Source organism: Saccopteryx leptura, chromosome 1 (assembly GCF_036850995.1).
Source record: "Saccopteryx leptura isolate mSacLep1 chromosome 1, mSacLep1_pri_phased_curated, whole genome shotgun sequence".
NCBI lineage: Eukaryota > Metazoa > Chordata > Mammalia > Chiroptera > Emballonuridae > Saccopteryx > Saccopteryx leptura.
In genome coordinates, this window is record NC_089503.1 from 311,939,419 (window position 1) to 311,961,131 (window position 21,713).

The window sequence follows — 21,713 nt, forward strand, 5'->3', positions numbered from 1 at the left end:
GTGCTTCAAGCCGCTTGCACTGTGGTGATGTTTACCTGTTGCCTACTCCCAGTAGACTGAGGTCCCTTAAGGCAGGTATTTATTCATCTGTGCAGCCTTTGTACCTTAGGAAAGTGCCAACAGGCTTAGTAAACATTTCTGTGTGTTATATGTCTTGTATGCTGGTAAGTTGGTTCCAACTTCTGGCAACCCTACTAATGAGTGATGCATGTCTACAATGTCCTGTCCTCAACAGCCCTGCTCAGCTCATGTAGACTCATCCATATGGCTTCTTTTATGGAGTCAGTCCATCTCCTATTCTTCCTCTTTTCCTGCTGTCTTCTATTTTTCCCAGCATTATCATCCTTTCCAAAGGACCCTGTCTTCTCATGATGTGCCTGAATTAGGACAGCTTCAGTTTTGTCATTTTTTCCTCCAGCAATATTTCATTTACTGAATAATTGTTGTTTGGGGAACTTTAATAATCAGAGCAATTTAAGGGATACAAAGATGAAAAAGAAATCATTAATTTTCAAGGAGACAGATATGTCCAACAATTAACTATAAAACCAAATACTAGTCTAAGGGTTATTAAAATAGAGGTACAAACAACCAACTATAAAGATAAGGAAGGTTTTGGACCCTGAACATTTCTCATTCATTGTGTTTTCTAGCTCAGAATCCCATACTGGAATGCCAATATGGGGTATATGCATGTGGTTAGAAGGATTCAGGTTTTTAGGACCTTTATTAGGACTTTCTGTGGTCAGTTGTCCTAGGAATACCTGCCATTAAATTGTAATTGATGTTTGTGAAATGCCTTGTCTTCCTCTTCTGAAAGGCTTTACATGTTGTACATTATTACTGTGTCACAGTGGTTGTTTTATTATGAAAGCAATGCCAATGAGGTTACACAAAAGCTTGGATCAGGAAGTGAAACAAGGGTGCTGATCCCACTGAAGCTACAGGGGATGGGGATTTGGGATGGTAAAATGTTAATTACTTGAGATGGAATGCAGGTTAGAGTCCAACACTGTACTCCTGGAGATCATTTCAGTCCCAGAGGCTGGGACTGGCTCTCTGGCAATGGGTCCTTAGCAGCCTGCCCTCCGCTGGCTGGAATGTTGGATTCACTTCGCTGTAAGCTGCCACAGAGAAAGAATCCAATGGCCATTAGCCAGGAGCTCAAGTCTTGCACAGCATCAGGGGTGACTCTGGAAGCTTTCTGGGAGCTAAAGGGCTGTTTCCTTTGCATGCACTCAATTATTTATTTCTAAAGCAATGTATTCTTTCTCTCTTTACTCTTACTCCTTGATTCCAGCTCTTGAAGACTCTCTCTAAAGATGGGGTGGGGGTTGTGGAGATAAGCTTGGCATAAAAGGATGGTAGAAATGTCCATTTATAAAGTTGAGAAAATGAACATAGAGACAGATGGGCTTTTGGTTAAGAAGCACCAAGATTGTTTATTTTAAGGTGGGGAGAAATGGGTCCTGGAGAGGAGGATGTGGTGAAAGCAATGACAACCTCTCTATAGCTTTAGTAACCAACAATGTCACTTCTAGAAACTGATTAAGGAACTTCGGTTCTGAATGAAATGTTTTTAAGATGTTGGGTTGGCTGACAGGTATGATTCTGGGCTATAAGAGAGGCACTAAAGTACGATGAAAAGAGAGAAGGATCTCCAGTCAGACAAATCTAGGACTAAATGCCAGGCCCACCAACTACTTTCTGAGTGACCTTGGGCAAATTTCTCAACCTCTCTGTCATCTTAGTTTCCTATCTGTAAAATTTAGAGAAGGTAAAATTCACAGGTTTAACCAGATAAACCATGTAATAGACCCTGCACAGTGTTTGGCCAAAGTGGGCATGTAATAAGTGGTAGTCATTATCATCAACTACAGACCAAAGGACCAGTCATCCATCCAAACTCCCTAGCAAACAATTAACTGGAGCACAGCGAATCCAGCTGACTGATGCGCCTGTTTGCCCAATAAGGTACCAGGAAAGAACTCAGTGGAGTCAAACCAATGGCAGTGACCCTTGTTGTTGGAAGGCTTTCTTGCTGCTGCACCAATAGTTTGAAGATTTGACTAGGGAATGACATCCTGACAGTCCAATGACGCACAACCAGCCCACACTCAGCAGTTCGGTAAAGATAGATCAAGAAGCCGGCATGTATACATTCCGTTATTAGGCAGTACTGGATGGAGAAAGAAACAATGAATACTGCGCGAGGGCTAAGCACTAATGAGCTAAAAAAAAAAAAAAAGAAAAGAGAAAGGACGATGGTTATTCCAAGTGATCTCGGCCGCCATTACGCTCTAGTTTCCCCTTTGCCTCTCCCGATCTGTGACCGAGGAAGCGGCTTCTGGGATGTTAAGGGGGTGTGTCCTCGAGTGATTGGCGCAGGCAACTCAGCCAATCCTAGCGCGTCAAACGGGAAGCACTTGACCAATGAGGGGCGACGGCCGCGGCGAGGAATTGGAGGGCGGAGCACCAGATTGACGAACACAAAAACCAGCCAATGAGAGCTAAAGGTATTCTCCCTTCGGCCAATGGAGTAAAGCTGTAGGCGGTCCCCCGAGTGTTTGTGTTGTGGTTTGGGGGGAAGGAGGCGGAGGGGAAAGTTTGTTTATTTTGTTTTTAGTTTCTGGGGTCCCCGTGTTTCTGGGAGGTGAAGCGGAAGGGACTGACCCCCCAGCTCCCCTCAGTTTTCCTACTACGGCGCCTCCACAGCCTGCGAAGAAGTGGGCACCGCGCGCATCGCAGCGCATCGCCTCACAGCGGAACGCCGCGCACTCTGAACCGGCACGGCTCGGCGGTGAGTGAGGACCGAGGGCCACTGCCTCTCTTCCCCTCCCCCGCACACCGCCAGTCAGAACGGGGCGGCCGGGTGGGCTAGGACGACCGCGGGAGCGCGCGGTGCTGGCCAGCCTGTCAAGCTGAGATGCATAGTGTGCGAGTCCTTCCTCGCTAGAGAGCGAGCGCGGCGGGGAGAGGGCCGGGAGGGGCGTGAGCGCGTGAGGGGGTGGCGGTGACGGTGGCGGTGGCAGTGGCGTTGAGCGCGTGCTTCGCGGGGGCGGGCGTCTGGTGGGTTTGACCCGGGGCGGGGAGGAACGCGAGCGACGTCCCGCGCGCCGGGTAGGGGCTCCCGGAGTGGCAGGGTCGGGACGAGCGGGCGGGCGCGGCTGTGGGCGTCACGCGCAGGCAGGTGTGAGTTGGGGAGGGCTTCCGGATGGGCTGGCCGAGTTGGGTTCGCTTCCCGTCGCGGGGGGGGGGGGGGTATGGGCAGGGAGGGGTCTCCGTCAAGACGGAGAGCCGAGGCCCGTGGAGGCGCGTGTCAGAGGGAGGCGTCAGGCCTCAGAGCCTCCCGGTCCTTGCGTATGTGGAGGACTTGCATGACGGAGTGATTGTGTTCCTCTGCTTAACCCGGGCCCACTCCTTCACCCCTTCACCCCTTCACCCCTTCACCCTTTTACCCTTTCACCCTTCATCCCTCATCGCAGAGCCCTGCGTGTGTGGCCATCTTCGACAAGCGACTCAGCTTTACACGAGAACAAGAGGAATAACATTGGTTGAAACAGCCCGAGGAGTGTGTTCTGCCTTCCTCTGGTCTGGCGCCCTTTAGTTTCAAAGTAGCGGGGTTATTAGCCCATAGTAGGCTAAGGACACCATCGTGGCTGTAGACACCCACTAACGGGGAACCTACTGTGAGGCGCTTTAAGGGCTAGCTCAACCTCAATTCTTTGGGCACAGGGTAACAATCTGGGTCTTTTCAGATTACTTGCATTCTCGTGTATGTTTTGGCTGTTATACTGCTTTTTAGCATCTGTGCTAAAAGATTTAAACGAGGGATAAGGCGAATTTCAAGTTAGACATGTATCACAATATCAGCAAAATTGTACAACAAAATTTACTAGAGATGTTTCTCCATGGTGAATAAAACATCATTAGTTGCGCCTCCCCAGCAGTTAAGCATACAAAAATAAGGTGTACGTTCTAGCATTTTGTGGAAATTTAACAGTAGCAGCCATTTCCTTCATCCTTGTGGGGAATTTCAGTAAGATGATAGTTTTCTATTGATTTGGAGAAACATTAGTGATCTTGGCTTTGGAACTATATTCTTTTGGTAGTATTATGCAAATGCCTATAAAAAGCAGAACTTTTTGTGTTGCATTTCTGTAGTATGTAGAATTGTTGTAGGTAGGTAGTGAGAGGGATATGAAGAGAGTAGATCACTACACTAAGGCAACTATCCAGAACACAAATGATACTGGCTTGTCCCACTTGGGATGCTTTTTATAATTTCTTAGTTTTTAACTGTTTCTAAGTGCTTGTCCTATGCATTATTTGAACAGAACATGTAGTTTGTGATAGGACTTAAGGAGAAGAAATTCCCAAGCTGCTTTTCTAAGGTAGCAGGTAAATATCATGCCCGTGACACAAAATAATTAACTCATTCAAAAGGAAGCATTTAAAATTGTTTAAAGTCGGAACGATATCATTTGTTCATATGGTAGTAACACATTTATTGAGAGCTTCCCATATGCCAACCGCTTTATGTATTTTTTCTAATTCTTAATTCAAGCCGGTGGGGTAGGTATCATTGTTTTATGGATGAGAAAAAGAGCCTCCAGGAGCCACACAGCTGGGACGTTAAGGGAAATAGATTTAGTCTCAGGTCTACCAGATTTTAAAGCTTGTGCCTGCTCTATTTTGCCCCGTAAATTATCCAGAGGAAGAAATATGCAAAGGGCACTGAAAAGTAGAGAGGAATAGTGAAGCGAATGCCACGGATGATGAGATTGCCCATACCTAATTTAAGAATTTAATGTTAAACTCATTCTTAACTTTTAAAAATTAACATTTGTGCCAGCCTGACCTGTGGTGGTGCAGTGGATAAAGCATCGACCTGGAATGCTGAGGTCGCTGGTTCGAAGCTCTGGGCCTGCCTGGTCAGGGCACATGCAACTGGCAATCAATGAGCAACTAACATGAAGCAACTATGAGTTGATACTTCTTGCTTCCCTTTTCCTCTCTGTAAAAATCAATAAATAAAATCTTTGGGGGGGAGAACAAACAAATTAAAATTAATAAAAATTAACAAAAAAGAAAAAAAAGAAAAGAACATTTGTGCCAAAGTACACTTATGCTTTGTTGTTATTTCATCCCTATCTTAATTTTTATAAAGATAAATGAAATGCATTTAATTCAGAGGTCAAGGCTTTAGAGCCCTTTGTGCAGATCTCTTCTCCGCTACCTTGCTGTTATGATTAATCCTTTGTCCTCTTCCAGGGACCAGGAACTTTTGTATTTAGCACAGTGCTTGGCACATAATAGGGGCACAGTAAATGTTAGTTGACTAAGGAGTCGAGTTAAAAATATAATGACTTTGGTTCATTTTAGCAGTTTTATTTTAATGGGACAATAAACAAGTGAATAGTTCGTGTGCAAAATTCCTATTCTAGAAATATTTTTAAATGGAACAACTCTTAATGGTCTTGGAAGTTTGGCTCTGCTATTTGCTAAATCTCCCAATTCTACTTAGCTGTTTTGAGTTGCTGTACCATTCTGTTCTTCCTTTCACTTCGAGTTCTAAAAGAGGAGGCTCTGATGACTGCTTCCCTTTACAAGTCTTTGAACCTTTGCATCCTGGCATCTTGACCTCACTACTCACTGAGGTTTTCCCAAGGCTTTTTCCAATTACCTAATGATTGAATTTCCCAAAGTATCTTTTTCTGTCTTCCTTCAGCAGTCAGTCCTTTTGACTAGCCCCAACCCCTTTACATTTCTTTTATCTTAAAAATAACATATGGACTTTTAGTGTGTATAGAGTTCTACACATATATAGAATCACGGAACCACCACCACAATTAGAATACGGGAGTTACATAACCCCGGCAATATATCCCTCATGCTCTATATCCCTTTTGATAAACTTTTCTCCTGATTTCTGTTCAAGAGATAAACACTAAGAATCAGGCTGAGGCTCCTTTTGTTGTCCTTGTTTTATTTTTCTCTTTTTTCTACTCCTTAAGAATGTTATTTACTTTTGGTACTTAAAATATCTATCACTCTATCTGCTAATCCGCATATCCATGCCTTACTTCTCTTCCATCATCCAAAGCACATCTGTGCTTAACTGCTGGAATTCTTCACTCCTCCTTTATATTCACTGTGTTTCAAGTTATGCCTAACTTGACCTCCCAAACCAGCCTTTCCATCACATTTTTCTGTAATTTTCAGTGATGCCATCCTTCTCCCAAACTTGCAACCTTGGAACACTTGGCAGGCCTTATAAGAAACTCTCTTGTCCCAGACGTGGTAACCGGCTACTCATCTACAAATACTGGCTTCTGCCCCTTTGCTGCCAAGAGGCTTTGGTTCATTAGGCTGAGTGGATGGAGCATAGGTACTTGCAGCACTTAGAACCCCATCAGGATCAGACAGACCACTTTCCTATTCAAAACCCATCATGGCTTCTGTTGCACTCAGGTGGTTTGGGGTTTTACTTTTTATCTTATGAGGCTCTGCAAGATCTGGCCTTTGCCTGTCTCTCCAACCTTTTCATCTCTTTTATGACCCACCCACCTCCCTTTCTGACCTTCTAACTGCTGGGTCTTTCAATTCCTTGAGTTACCCAAGCCTTTTCCAGCATCAAAGCTTTTGTACCTTCCACTCTACTGGTTTGGGCTAGTCTTCCCCTGCTTCCCCCTTGTCTTTACCCCACCTGAGTTCAGGGTTCAGATTAACTTGTCACTTCCTCAAAGAGGCTTTCCATTATGACCTTTCCCCACTCCTTCCACCCACCCATCCTCAGTTAGATCTCTCATAGCTCCTGTTCTTTTTTCGTAGCTTTCACCACAATTTGTGATTCAGAACCATGTCTTTTTTGTTTCTCATGTTTCCAGAGCCTAGCCAAGAATCAGGCATACAGCAAATTCCCAGTAAATATTTTTGGCTGAGTTCTGAGTCTGGGGTTTTGATTTTATACTTTTTGCTATCTTGTAGTTTCTTGTAGCCTTGTTTTTCTACCTTCTCAGGGACTTGATCCCATTGATGGAGGTCTTGCTGCATAGAGATAGTTGGGAAATTGCTGAAGAAGACCCCGATCCTGTTCTTCCTCTGAATTGTTCCTCTGCCTGGGAGCCTTTACTGCTTACCAAACTATCAATAGATCTTACTTAAACTGTTGCCTGAACTTGCTCAGTCCACTGAGCAGTGCACCTTGGTTATCTAGACTGGGGTTAGTATTTGCAGCTGTTCTTCCCTCACCTCACCCTGCTCTTGATTTCTTCCTTCTCATCACCAAGTGTGGACTTTTAAAGACAGTGTGCACTTGCCAGCTGAGCCTGCTTGCCCTTTGACATTTACTACCTTTTGACATGGACAACTGCTCCTAGAGTCTTGACAGTACAGATTGCCCCCATGCTAATCTTTCTGAAACAGTGCTTTGTTTATGTTTCCTGTCCCCTCTCCAAATCTATCCTAGGCACTTATGTTTGAAAACCTTCAATGATATTTCATTGCCTAGAGAGTTTACGCTGTTTAGCTTGTTATTTAAAGCTCTGTGGAGTAGAACTGTCCAGTAGAAATAGAATGCAGGCCAAGATATGAGCCACATACATAATTTTAACTTTTCTAGCAGTCACATTTAAAAAAGTAAAAACGGTAACATTGATTTTTATAACATTTTATTTTCTTCAGTATATCTAAAATATTATGTAAATATGTAAGTAAAAAACAATTGAGATGCTTTCATTCCTTTTTTTCATGTTAAGTTTTTGAAATCTGGAGTGTATTTTTCACTTAATACATTTCAATTCAGACTAACCACATGTCAGGTTCAAGTAGCCACATGTGGCTAAAGGCTACCATGTTGGACAGCACACCTCTAAACCATATCCTCAACATAGTTGAAGGGTTGTACCTGGGTATTTCCAGCCACTGGCCTTTTGCTAACACTATTTGCCTTACCTAGCACCAGCTCCTTTTCCACATATGCTAACCTTCCTTGCTGAGGAGCCCAGGGATCCCAAGATAGCCCCTAAACTTTAGAGTCAAATTTTTTTTTTTTAATCTTTTATTTTTATATAATTTTATTATTATTTTTTTAATGGGGTGACATCAATAAATCAGGATACATATATTCAAAGATAACAAGTCCAGGTTATCTTGTCGTTCAATTATGTTGCATACCCACCACCCAAAGTCAGATTGTCCTCTGTCACCTTCTATCTTGTTTTCTTTGTGCCCCTCCCCACCCCCTACCCTCTCCCATTCCCCCCTCCCCCCCCATAACCACCACACTCTTATAAATGTCTCTTAGTTTCACTATTATGTCCCACCTACGTATGGAATAATACAGTTCCTGTTTTTTTCTGATTTACTTATTTCGCTTCGTATCATGTTATCAAGATCCCACCATTTTGCTGTAAATGTTCCGATGTCATCATTTCTTATGGCTGAGTAGTATTCCATAGTGTATATGTGCCACATCTTCTTTATCCAGTCATCTATTGATGGGCTTTTTGGTTGTTTCCATGTCCTGGCCACTGTGAACAATGCTGCAATAAACATGGGGCTGCATGTGTCTTTACGTATCAATGTTTCTGAGTTTTTGGGATATATACCCAGTAGAGGGATTGCTGGGTCATAAGGTAGTTCTATTTTCAGTTTTTTGAGGAACCACCATACTTTCTTCCATAATGGTTGTACTACTTTACATTCCCACCAACAGTGTATGAGGGTTCCTTTTTCTCCACAGCCTCTCCAACATTTGCTGTTACCTGACTTGCTAATAACAGCTAATCGAACAGGTGTGAGGTGGTATCTCATTGCCGTTTTGATTTGCATTTCTCTAATAGCTAAAGAAGATGAGCATCTTTTCATATATCTGTTGGCCATTTGTATCTCTTCCTGGGAGAAGTGTCTATTCATATCCTCTTCCCATTTTTTTATTGGATTGTTTGTTTGTTTGTTGTTGAGTTTTATGAGTTCTTTGTATATTTTGGATATTAGGCCCTTATCTGAGCTGTCGTTTGAAAAAATCATTTCCCATTTAGTTGGCTTTCTGTTTATTTTGTTATCAGTTTCTCTTGCTGAGCAAAAACTTCTTAGTCTGATGTAGTCCCATTCATTAATTTTTGCCTTCACTTCTCTTGCCATTGGAGTCAATTCATAAAATGCTCTTTAAAACCCAGGTCCCTGAGTTGAGTACCTATGTCTTCTTCTATGTACTTAATTGTTTCAGGTCTTATGTTTAGATCTTTGATCCATTTTGAGTTAATTTTTGTACAGGGGGAGAGACTGTAGTCCAGTTTCATTCTTTTGCATGTGGCTTTCCAGTTTTCCCAGCACCATTTATTGAAGAGGCTTTCTTTTCTCCATTGTGTGTTGTTGGCCCCTTTATCAAAAATTATTTGACTATATATATGTGGTTTTATTTCTGGACTTTCTATTCTGTTCCATTGGTCTGAGTGTCTATTTTTCTGCCAAGATAGCCCCTAAACTTTAGGTCTCAACATCTCTGAACCCTTTTAACATTAATTTTATTGTATCACTGATTTTTCATGTAGCAGTTACTTACAATATTTATTAGTTTGTTTTATAATCAGGAGTAATAAAAATATTTGACAACTGATAAGGCATGGCACTGACTAGTAGGAATAGATAGATGTCTGATGATTTAGAACCAATGGCATCTGTACCGCCTCCATGTTTTCCTCTGTGTGTACCTGCTGCATTACAGCTCTGATTATCTTGAGGTATGTCTTATCAGTTTTACCCCCAAGAGACTGTGAGTTCCTTGAAGGCAGACTTTTGTCTAACTAAGACAGCTTCTGACCTGGCCTGTAGTAGGCAATTTATAAATAGTTTAAATAAATGAACCAGTGCTACCTTGCACTTTGTTTTATTCTTTTTATCTGCTATGTTTTATCTTTCCAATTAGAAACTAAAATATAAGTCCTTTGAGGACAGAGCATGAATTATTAAGGAGTATACGGCATATTTTCTTGATCGTCTTCATAGGAACTTGTCTTGTGAATGAAGATTTGCTTTAAAAAATAACTATGTTTAGACATTGTTCTGGATTTTCAGGCTGGGTCAAAAATGAGGCTTGAATTTAATTTAAATTATTTCCTTTTGTGGTTTGTAAACTCTCTCTGAAAGCAGTTTCAAAAGAAGAGCTCCTTGGAATTAATGCATGCTCTTCCAGAGTTTGGGGCACAATTGATTAATGGAAAGGCACTGAACTAGAAGTTGAATGTCCTGGGTTGGTTTGTATTACAGACATTTGCTTGAGCACCTACTATGTTCCAAGCACAGGAATAATTGAAAAACTCAACTACTATAATAGTATGAAAAAAATGCCCCTTTAACACAGAGATGAAATGATCAATTCTTCTTAGGGAGATTTAATTCCTCTCTTCTCCCTTATACTATACTCATGTCTCACATGGACTACACTATATCATGTTTCAAGATGTCTGTTTTACTAGATTGTGAGTTTCTTAAGAATGAGACTGTATTGCATTCATCTCTGCGTCCCCAAGCACATGCTGTACTGTGCCTGACATAGTGTAGGCACTCAAATGTTTGAATAAATAATCACAGATACATTACTTAACTCTGTAGAAACTCAGTTTTTTCTTTTGAACTAGAGAATTCTCTGGCTCAGAATTGTTGAAACTGCAGCAAGAATAATCTTTTAAAACATATCTGGCCTGACCAGGCGGTGGCGCAGTGGATAGAGCATCGGACTGGGATGCGGAAGGACGCAGGTTCAAGACCCCGAGGTTGCCAGCTTGAGCGCGGGCTCATCTGGCTTGAGCAGAAAGCTCACCAGCTTGGACCCAAGGTCGCTGGTTCGAGCAAGGGGTTACTGAGTTTGCTGAAGGCCCCCAGTCAAGGCACATATGAGAAAGCAATCAATGAGTAACTAAGGTATTGCAACGAAAAACTGATGATTGATGCTTCTCATCTCTCTCCATTCCTGTCTGTCCCTGTCTATCCCTCTCTCTGACTCTCTCTCTGTCCCTGTAAAAAACAAACAAAAACTACATATCTGTTCTATATATTCAATATGTTATACCTCAAATATAAAACATTTACTTATAAACAAGTATAAATATGATCATATTTCTTCTCTACTTTAAACAGTTAATGAGTCCCCCATACCCCACTACTCCCTCTTTGGAATATAAACTTCATGAAAATAAACACCTGTCTTGTTCATTGAGTTCCCAGTGAAGAGTCTGCCTCCTTTCCTGCCACTCTCCGCTTTACTGCCTCTACTCTTGCCACACTGACCCTCTTCTGGTTCTTGAGATGCATATACCTCCCCACTCAAGGTCTCTTCCTTGCATTTACTGTTCCCATGGCCTATAAGCCCCCCACCCTCACCTTAGTTGGTGCCTCTTTGATCTTCAGAGCTCAATTTATAGGTCACTTCTTTAGTGACTTCCTAATCACTTCCACCCAGACCAGGAGATATGCTCTTTTTTTTTTCATTTTTCCAAAGCTGGAAACGGAGAGGCAGTCAGACAGACTCCCGCATGTGCCCGACCGGAGTCCACCCGGCATGCCCACCAGGGGGCGATGCTTTGCCCCTCTGGGGCGTTGCTCTGTTGCATCCAGAGCCATTCTAGCACCTGAGGCAGAGGCCACAGAGCCATCCTCAGTGCCCAGGCCATCTTTGCTCCAATGGAGCCTCGCTGCGGGAGGGGAAGAGAGAGACAGAGAGGAAGGAGAGAGGGAGGGGTGGAGAAGCAGATGGGCGCTTCTCCTGTGTGCCCTGGCCGGGAATCGAACCTGGGACTCCTGCACGCCAGGCCGACGCTCTACCGCTGAGCCAACTGGCCAGGGCCGAGATATGCTCTTTTTAAACACTCAGAGCATTTAATACAAGTGTAATTAAATATTTGTATATTGTTTCACTGCTAGAACATAGATAGCTACATAAATAAAGCTACTTTGTTTTGTTTACATTTGTATCACCAGTATTTAGCACTGTAAATTACACATAGTAGGTCTACAGTAAATGTTTTTCAAATGAAATTAGGAAAGAACTAAAAATAGAATTTATAAAAATTCTTAGTCATTCTAATGATTTAAATAAATTAATGTAGGGGCCAGAAGGGACTTTCCTCTTTAAATTGACTCCAGCTTATATTTTTCTTTAGTTTCCACTTGTAATAGGTACATTTTAAGATTATAGAAAGAATATTAAGATTTTTAATTTATCTGAAAATTTTATTTAGTCATTGTAGACTTTAATAAATATCCTTTAATTCTTATTAGCAGAAATAATCAGAATGGTTATTTCTTTGAAATCTTTCCATATGCTGAGAATTCACATGACTATAATTTCACTGAACACTTGAAGTGTGTTAAGTGCTGTAATAGACAGTACAAGGGATGGGGCAGGGTGAAAAACAAAGTCATCAACACAACTGGAGGTCAAGAAAGCCCTCATAACTCTTTGCTTTTATATCTTCTACTGTCTCTCTTGGTTGTTTCTCTTAGTGTCTCCTTTTCCCCAATCCACACCATCTCTTACATCTTTCTATTTTAATTAAGTTGTTTTAAAGTATATGGTGGAATGTCTGTACTTAGTTGGCTAACCAGTGACTCTGCACATTAGGAGTCTTGTGTATTAGGAGCTTGAAAATTTCCACAATGAGAGGGGTTAAGCTCTGGTAGTGCTGATCATACTCAGAAGATGCTAATTGACCTATTGTAATATTGATTGCTACAAATTCTGTATGTTCATTTATTTATTTATTTTTCTTATTTATTTATTTAGTGAGAGGAGAGGAGACAGAAAGACTCTCCCATTCCCCCTGACCGGGATCCACCTGGCAAGCCCACTAGGGGACAATGCTCTGCCCATCTGGGGCGATGTCAGGGGTTCTGTCTTGAATAACTTGAACTTAAAACAACTTTATACTATTATGTTTTTTCTGTGGTACCCAGAAGAATGGTTTGTACATAGTAGGTGTAAAGTCTAAGAGATAAATTCGTGCCTGACCTGTGGTGGTGCAGTGGATAAAGTATCAACCTGGAATGCTGAGATCGCCATTTTGAAACCCTGGGCTCATCTGGTCAAGGCACATATGGGAATTGATGCTTCCTGCTCCTCCCCTCCTCTCTCTCTCTCTCTCACTCTCTCTCCTCTCTAAAAAGAAAATGAATAAATTTATAAAAAATTAAAAAGAGAGAGAAATTTGCAAGATTAAAAGAAGATGTTGATTAAACTTATTTCAGTTACCAGATCATACTATCTGTGGTTTATGACAAACGAACATATTTATGAATCCTGTATCTTTTTTTTCTTCTTCTTTTCCAAGTGAGAGGAGGGGAGATATGGAGACAGACTCCCATATGTGCTCCAACCCAGATCCACCTGGCAACCCCTGTCTGGGGCTGATGCTTTGTCCATCTGAGGCCATGCTTGCAGCTGAACTATTTTTAGCACCTGAGGCAGAGGCTCCATGGAGCTGGGGATGATGTGCTAGAACCAGTCAAACTATGGCTGCGGAAGAGAAGAGAGAGAGAAAAATGGGAGGGGGAGGAGTGGAGAAGCAGGTGGTTGCTTCTCCTGTGTGCCCTGACTGAAAATCAAACCCAGGACATCCACATGCCAGGCTGCTGCTCTACCACTGAGTCAACCGGCCAGGGCTGAATCCGGTATCTTGTGAATAGTACAGTTTCATTGTATTCTTTTCCCAAGAGAAAGAATATTTTGTATATATTTAAAATATACCGCAATTTTTATAATGCTGTTTTGGCATGTCTTTATTTTAAGAACATACTAAAACCCTCAAAAAGTAGAAGTAATACAGGCTTTCTAACTTAGGCCCAGGTCAGTATATCACTACATATGTCTTGAGTGGCTGCTCTGTCCTGAAGTGAAGGAAGAAGATACAAAATCAAACATGAAACTGAGGACCTCCAAGGAGCTATGTGTTTTTCCTTCTGCGAAAGTCTTGCTGATGATGTATCAGTAACTTTCTTTTCATGAGAAGATGTTTTACTTAGGTGTATATATCTGTGGGACTTCTAAATATGAATCTCTCCACTTAGATATATCATGGACAACAGATTTTAAAACAAATCTTTCACCAACTGCTCTTGTCTACTTTTTTTCACTGTAAGAGTTTTATATTTTTATACCAAAGTGTTTAAAATTTATGATGTTTTTATTTGCAATTTGGCTTTCTATTTTCTTAAACAAAAAGGCACACTAATTACTGATTCCCACTTAAACCATGCAGGTAAATCTGTGGGTTAGCATAAACTTCCATCCCCACAGTCCTAATATGTAGCCAGACCATGGGCCCACAAGGTAAAAACTTTTTTTAAACACCAAGAGAATTAGTGAAAAGGCTCTTTGTAGTAACAACAACAAAAAACAAAACGAGAATGAAAATGCGAAAGATATCACATTTCAAGCCAGTAAGGGCTAGTTTGAAAACTTTAAAAGGGGGACCCTATGCCCCACACACAGCTTGTGAGTTGGCCTCAGCACATTGTGACACCACTCTACACTTCCCGAACCTGCCAGAGCCAGGGCTCAACTGTGATGCCCTGTGTTTGCTTTTGAAGTGAATATTCTCTAGACTTTCATCTACTGTACTTAGAAATGTGTGTTTACCGTCCTTTTCTCTTGTTTTCCTGTAATTTAGACCTTAGCTTTACTATATAGGGTGCTTTTCAGAAAAAACTGGAGCCTGGAGAGAGGCCTCTGCTTCACCTCCCTTAAAGAGTTAGTTGTTAACTCTTTTGGGGTAACCCATCCTTCCAACAAATCCTGAAATACTGACTCTTGAAACATTGCCAAATCCTTTATGTCTTTTCTCTGTGGCTTTGGACTTTGAATCTCTCATTTTTGTTTCTGTGGAGCCATCCTGATTTTAAGTCATTCCCAGGCTGTGTCTGGATTATTAAAATAGCTTCCTGTCAGGTGTGCTGTTTCCCAGTTTCTCCCCAGAAAATATTTTCAACATTCTGTTTTCTTTTCCCTTCTTTATTACCCTGTGCTCTTACTGTATGAAATCCAAGCACCTAGGTCTGAGCCAAGCACCTATACTGTTTCCATCTTATCAACTATCATTCTCTTGTTTTGAATCTGTGCTTTCTTCCATATAGTCTTTTCTATTTTCCATATGATTTCCTCCCTTTTCTTTTTTCTTCTTTATAAAGGCTATACCTTATATAAAATTTTCTGTTTCTGGCTTCCAAACCATTTTCTTTTTCTCACTCTCAAAATCTCTCCTCTAAACTTTTTCTTCCTGGAAGCCTTTCTTTATTGGAGACCTCTTCATTTGGATACAATTCATTTTTATTAATATGATTGTGACTCTTATAATTAGCTAAATAAAAATAAACTTTATTTACTTATTACTTCTAGTAGCATTTTTGTAGTTTTTGTTTGTTTTTAAGTGAGAGGAATGGAGATAAACGGACTCCCATATGTGCCCTGACTGGGATCTACCTGGCAATCCCAATCTAGGGCTGATGCTTGAATCAACCAAGCTATCCTTAGCACCTGAGGCAGGCTCTCAGACCATTGAGCTATTCTCAGCACCTGGAGCCGATACTTAAGCCAGTGGCTGCAAGAGGGGAAGAGAAAGAGGAGAGGGAGTGGGAAGGGGAGAAAAGAAGATGGTTTTGCCTGACCAGGCGGTGGCGCAGTGGGTAGAGCGTTGACTGGGATGCGGAGGACCCAAATTTGACACCCCAAGGCTCACCAGCTTGAGCTCAAGGTCGCTAGGTTGAGCAAGGGGTCACTCAGTCTGCTGTAGCCCTCCGGTCAAGGCACATATGAGAAAGCAGTCAATGAACAACTATGGTGCCACAACAAAGAATTGATGCTTCTCATCTCTCTCCCTTCCTGTCTCTCTGCCCCTATCTGTCCCTCTCTGTGTCTCTGTCACAAAATAAATAAAGAAATAAAGAAAGAAGAAAAGAAAGAAAGAAGAAAAGAAAAGAAAGAAGGAAGGAAGGAAGGAAAAGAAAGAAAGAGAGAGAGGGAGGGAGGGAGGAAGGAAGGAAGGAAGGAAGGAAGGAAGGAAGGAAGGAAGGAAAGAAGGAAAAGAAAGAAAGAAAGAGAGGAAAGAGAGGAAAGAGAGAGAGAGGAAAGAAAGAGAGGAAAGAAAGAAAGGAAAGGAAAGGGGAAGAGGAAGGGGAAGGGAAGATGGTTTCTTCTCTTGTGTGAGTATGACTGGGAATTGAACACCCGACATCAGTACACTGGGATGATGCTGTATCCACTGAGCTAACTGGCCAAGGCCTGTAGTTTTTCTAACATACACAATTATATTATTTACAAAGAAAGATATTTACTGTCTTACCTTTGACTTTTAATTGTTCCCTTACTGTCCTAGCTGGAACCAGAAATGGTATGAATGGGCATTCTTCCTTTTTACCCAGACTTAGAGGGAAGGCATTGTACCATTAAGTGTGATGTTAGCTGTGTTTTTCATGGTTACCCAGCTAATGCTCAGCTGAATACTCAAGGGGTCCCTTGCAGATCTTTTTCTATGTGCAGCTTGCTCTTCTGCAGTACTATACACTGCAAACTCTTGCTATCTTGGCTTTCCCAGAATCTCAGCTACATATTCTTAACTAAGGGAGGTCTCTGGGTTCTACCTGGGTTTGCCCTTCTTGTGCTGTCCTACAAGGCAGCAAGCACAGGTAATGGTGTGGCTCCCCTTATTTGTTTACCATCTCTTAAAGATTACCGTCCTTCCTTGTCTGATGTCCAGTATTTTGAAAATATATTTTGTCCATGTTTGTAGTTGTTTCAGGTGCAGGGTACATTTGGTCTCTGTTACTTCATCTTTTCTAGAAGTGAAAGTCCTGCCTTTTCTTCAAACATCTAAGGAATTATTTAGGAGTTGCTTCCAGAGAATGAGATATTCTTTGGAATTTCCGTAAAGGAAAATCTTCATTTTTTCAGGGTGGATTTGATTTGGGGAGGGGTGGGTAACCAAGAATCATTTTTCAGACCTGGTTAAATGATTTGTCTGGGATATAATACTGTTGGAAGTTCAAAATAAGTTCAAAGTTATAAGGCAGATTTCTTGTGTGATTTCATTTGTAAGCTAGTTTGGAAGCAAAATAAGAGTTGTAAAGTATTTTCAGTGATGGCCACCTAACTGAGATAAATATAAAATGTCTTAAGGGGTATATATCTTGAAAAATAACTTTTGTTTCTTTGTATTTATTGGTATATACAGTTATTTAGTATCAGTTTATATTTACAACTTGCTCTTAACTGCTTTTTAGTAAGCTTTCTTAAATTGTTTTTATGCCATACTCTCTCTCCAGCTAATGTCTGGATATTTTTGTGTATTTCCTCACTACACTGCACTCTTAACTGTAGAAGCCCCTTAAATCATGATAGTTAACTAATTTTTGTTTAAGGAAACTGAGATCACTCTGTCAAAAAACACTGCATGATATAAAGCAGGGGTTGGGAACCTTTTTGGCTGAGAGAGCCATGAATGCCACATATTTTAAAATGTAATTCCGTGAGAGCCATACAACGGAGCCGTGTACCTTATGCATTATCCAATAAAAATTTGGTGTTGTCCCGGAGGACAGCTGTGATTGGCTCCAGCCACCTGCAACCATGAACATGAGCAGTAGGAAATGAATGGATTATAATACATGAGAATGTTTTATATTTTTAACGTTTTTATTTATATATTTTATTAAAGATTTGTCTGTGAGCCAGATGCAGCCATCAAGAGAGCCACATCTGGCTCACAAACCATAGGTTCCCGACCCTGATATAAAGGATGGGAAATTGGTTTTTGATACCTGTATAGCATTATTAATGTTTTCTCTCTTTTTTTTTTTGTATTTTTTCTGAAGCTGGAAACAGGGAGAGACAGTCAGACAGACTCCCGCATGCGCCTGACCAGGATCCACCCGGCACGCCCACCAGGGGCGACGCTCTGCCCATCCTGGGCGTCGCTATGTTGCGACCAGAGCCACTCTAGTGCCTGAGGCAGAGGCCACAGAGCCATTCCCAGCGCCCGGGCCATCTTTGCTCCAATGGAGCCTTAGCTGCAGGAAGGGAAGAGAGAGACAGAGAGGAAGGAGAGGGGGAGGGGTGGAGAAGCAGATGGGCACCTCTCCTGTGTGCCCTGGCCAGGAATCGAACCCGGGACTTCTGCACGCCAGGCCGACGCTCTACCACTGAGCCAACCGGCCAGGGCCGCATTATTAATGTTTTCATTATTTAAATTTAAACTTATTCATATAAAGTCCTGGCCAGGAAGCTCAATTGGTTAGAGCAGTGGTAGTCAACCTGGTCCCATACCCCCCACTAGGGGGCGTTCCAGCTTTCATGGTGGGCGGTAGTGGAGCAACCAAAGTATATGGTCTACCGGAAAGTTCTGTCCGTTTCTATCACAACAAGTTTCGACACGTTAGCACGTTTATTTAGCGCATGTGTGCCTCTCTATTTTTATCACTTAATGTATACATACTGACGTAGCAAATTAACTAAAACAAAGTTGATTCACGTTAGTCTTATGTGTGAAGCGATAGTGTACCCATGGCTACTGATAAAGTTCATTTACACCACTGTAATTTTTACGAATTTCAACAAGGAAGAAATGCTACAGAAGCATGTCTGTCACATCCACCATATTCCCCGACTTAGCACCCTCTGACTATCACTTGTTTTAGTCTTTACAAAATTTTTTGAAGGGCAAAAAATTCAAAAATGAAGAAGATATCAAACAAGTGCTGGTTCAATTTTTCGCATCAAAAGATAAAACATTTTTCAAAAATGGAATATACCAATTGCCCTCATGCTGGCAAGAAATCATTAATAATAATGGCAATTATATTATTTAATAAAGTTTATTGACGGTAAGGAAAATTTATTTTGTTTTATTCCAAAAACGGACAGAACTTTCCGGTAGACCTTATATAAATAAAAAGATAGATTTAACTCTAGTAAGTTGTTTTATAAAGATTTATTCTCCCAAACTTAGCGAAAATCCCACATAAAGTACTTGGTAAGTAATTACTATTATATGCTTTAACTTGCTGTAACTCTGCTTTATAAATTTTATAAAGTAAAGTTACTTTCCTACTTTATAAATCACCATTACTGTGGAACTGGTGGGCAGTTAGAAAATTTTACTACTAACAGAGTGGGTGGTAGGTATAAAAAGGTTGACTACCCCTGGGTTAGAGCATCATACTGATACACCAGTGGGTTCGATCCCTGGTCAGGGCACATATAAGAGTCAACCAATGAATGCATAAATAAGTGGAACAACAAAAAGATGTTTCTCTCTTTCTTTCTCCCTCCTCCTTTCTGCCCCCTCTTCTTCTCTTTCTAAAAATCAGTTAATGAAAATAATAAAGGTATTCATATAATATGTTTTATTCCAGTAGCATGAGCACATATCTGTATCTGGCTTAGAGAATTATATGAATGACCTAGTTCAAAGAAAGATGCCTTGAATCTGGATCTGGTATGTAATTAATCAATGAACAGCCTTAGAACCTAGTAGAGTGGTTTATATATACTACATTATATACAACCATGTCTAATTCTTTGAGGTGGAAGTAAAATTCTTTTCGCACAGTCTTTGATTTTTAGCACCTGAACGTCCCATTAGTCCAACTCTCACCCCTCATTAAGAAACAAGGGCTTTGCCTGACCTGTGGTGGCGCAGTGGATAAAGCATCGACCTGGAAATGCTGAGGTCGCTGGTTTGAAACCCTGGGCTTGCCTGGTCAAGGCACATATGGGAGTTGATGCTTCCGGCTCCTCCCCCCCTTCTCTCTCTCTGTCTTTCTCTCCTCTCTCGGTCTCTCTCTCCTCTCTAAAAATGAATAAATAAAAAAATTAAAAAAAAAAAAAAAAAGAAACAAGGGCTTTAAAAAATATATTCTTAATGGGTTAAATTCTTAGATTTTTTTTTTTAGCTTTTAACTTTGATTTTTAAAATTTTTATCTTTTTAGTTAATTGAATATATAGCTTTATAGTTCTTTTATAGTAAATCTTGTAGTAGAAAGTTTGGATATGCTTTTACTTACATGATGTCTTCGTGACTTGCTCTTGTATCCTTGATATTCTTGTAGCTTAGTACCTTTTTGTCATTGTCATCTTTTTAATTTAAATTTTTTTTCACTGATTTGAGAAAAAGAGAAAGGGAGAGAGAGAGAAAGAAATATCACCTCATTTCACTTAATTGTTCCACTTAATTGTGTACTCATTAATTGCTTCTCATATGTGCCCTGACCAGGGATTGAACCCGTGACCTCTGGCACTAAGTTGGTGCTTTATCTACTGAGCCACCCGGCCAGGGTTTTTTGTTTGTTTAAGAATAGTAAACATCCTTCTTACATGAACCAGAATAAGAGGAGGGGGATTTATTTGCCTTTCTGGGCCTTGATTTTCCTCGGGACTCCAGCTCCTTGAACTCTAGCACATAGCCATCTACCGTGCGGCCACATTGGCCTGCTCTTGAAGGTTGACCTGCTGGAACTATTCCTCAACCAAACTACTAATTATAACATTCTTTTTCTTTTCATCATATTTCTTCTGAATTCTCTTTGAAATTGTTTTTTTGTTTAAAATCTCTTCCTCCTTTTGGGTCACCTTGGCCCCTTCTTGTGTCCCAGGGTCAGTGCATAGTGGGACAGGTACTGCTGTTCCTGTGGTGTGATGTCACTAAGCACGATGCAGCTCTTTACTAGGGTCTTGGTACAGATCAGTTTATTGTTGGATGTATTGTAGACTATAATACTTGTTTTGCATGTACAACATTCCAAGCCCCAGGAGAAGTTGCCCATGTCCAGGCTTAAAGCATGGTACTTTTTGTTAGCTCTCTATGTATAGACTGTGTGTGTGCTGAGAGGGAAAATCTTAGTGTTGGCTGCTGGGCATCCCAGCTCATCTTTTAACATCTTGTGTTGGGGCTTTCTTTTGCCCCCAGTCTTGCGGTACTTGAGCCAGTTGTCCCAAGAGAGGTCCTTGGCTTGGCACCGGCTGGAAAGAGTAAATGCAGAGTCATGGTCCTTGTCTTCTTTTATTTGTTTACCTTTTTCTTTTTTTTTTTTTTTTGTATTTTTCTAAAGCTGGAAATGGGGAGAGACAGTCAGACAGACTCCCGCATGCGCCTGACCGGGATCCACCCGGCACGCCCACCAGGGGCGATGCTCTGCCCACCAGGGGGCGATGCTCTGCCCCTCCGGGGGGTCGCTCTGTCGCGACCAGAGCCACTCTAGCGCCTGGGGCAGATCCCCAGCGCCCGAGCCATCCTTGCTCCAATGGAGCCTTGGCTGCGGGAGGGGAAGAGAGAGACAGAGAGGAAGGAGGGGGTGGGGGTGGAGAAGCAAATGGGCGCTTCCCCTATGTGCCCTGGCCGGGAATCGAACCCGGGTCCCCCGCACGCCAGGCCGACGCTCTACCGCTGAGCCAACCGGCCAGGGCCTGTTTAGCTTTTTCCAATTCTGTCTTGTTTAAGTAAAAAGAAGGTTATAGTAGGAAGTTGTTTTTTTTAAATGCAAATTTACTCTGAAGTTTTAAATTTTTATTTATTTTTTATTTTGTTTATTTATTTTATTTAGTGAGCGGAAGGGAGGCAGAGACAGACTCCTGCATGCACCCTGACTGGGATCCACCCAGCAAGCCCATTAGGAGGTAATACTCTGCCCATCTGGGGCCCTTGCTCTGTTGCAACCGGGGGCA

General features: G+C 41.6%; 1 protein-coding gene and 1 pseudogene across 2 annotated transcripts in view; one reads left to right on the top strand and one right to left on the bottom strand.

The window, feature by feature from the left end:
- The first annotated feature begins 2,631 nt into the window (after nt 1–2,631).
- The window catches only part of TNRC6B (trinucleotide repeat containing adaptor 6B), a 286,705-nt gene continuing 267,623 nt past the window's right edge, over nt 2,632–21,713 (top strand). Inside the window, exon 1 of one of the 2 annotated variants that reach the window (XM_066358478.1) lies at nt 2,632–2,800. The gene's annotated coding sequence lies outside the window, so the exon portion shown is untranslated. The remainder of the gene's footprint in view (nt 2,801–21,713) is intronic. The other variant, XM_066358477.1, reaches the window with a different exon arrangement.
- The window catches only part of LOC136388401 (small ribosomal subunit protein eS8 pseudogene), a 28,077-nt pseudogene continuing 26,756 nt past the window's right edge, over nt 20,393–21,713 (bottom strand).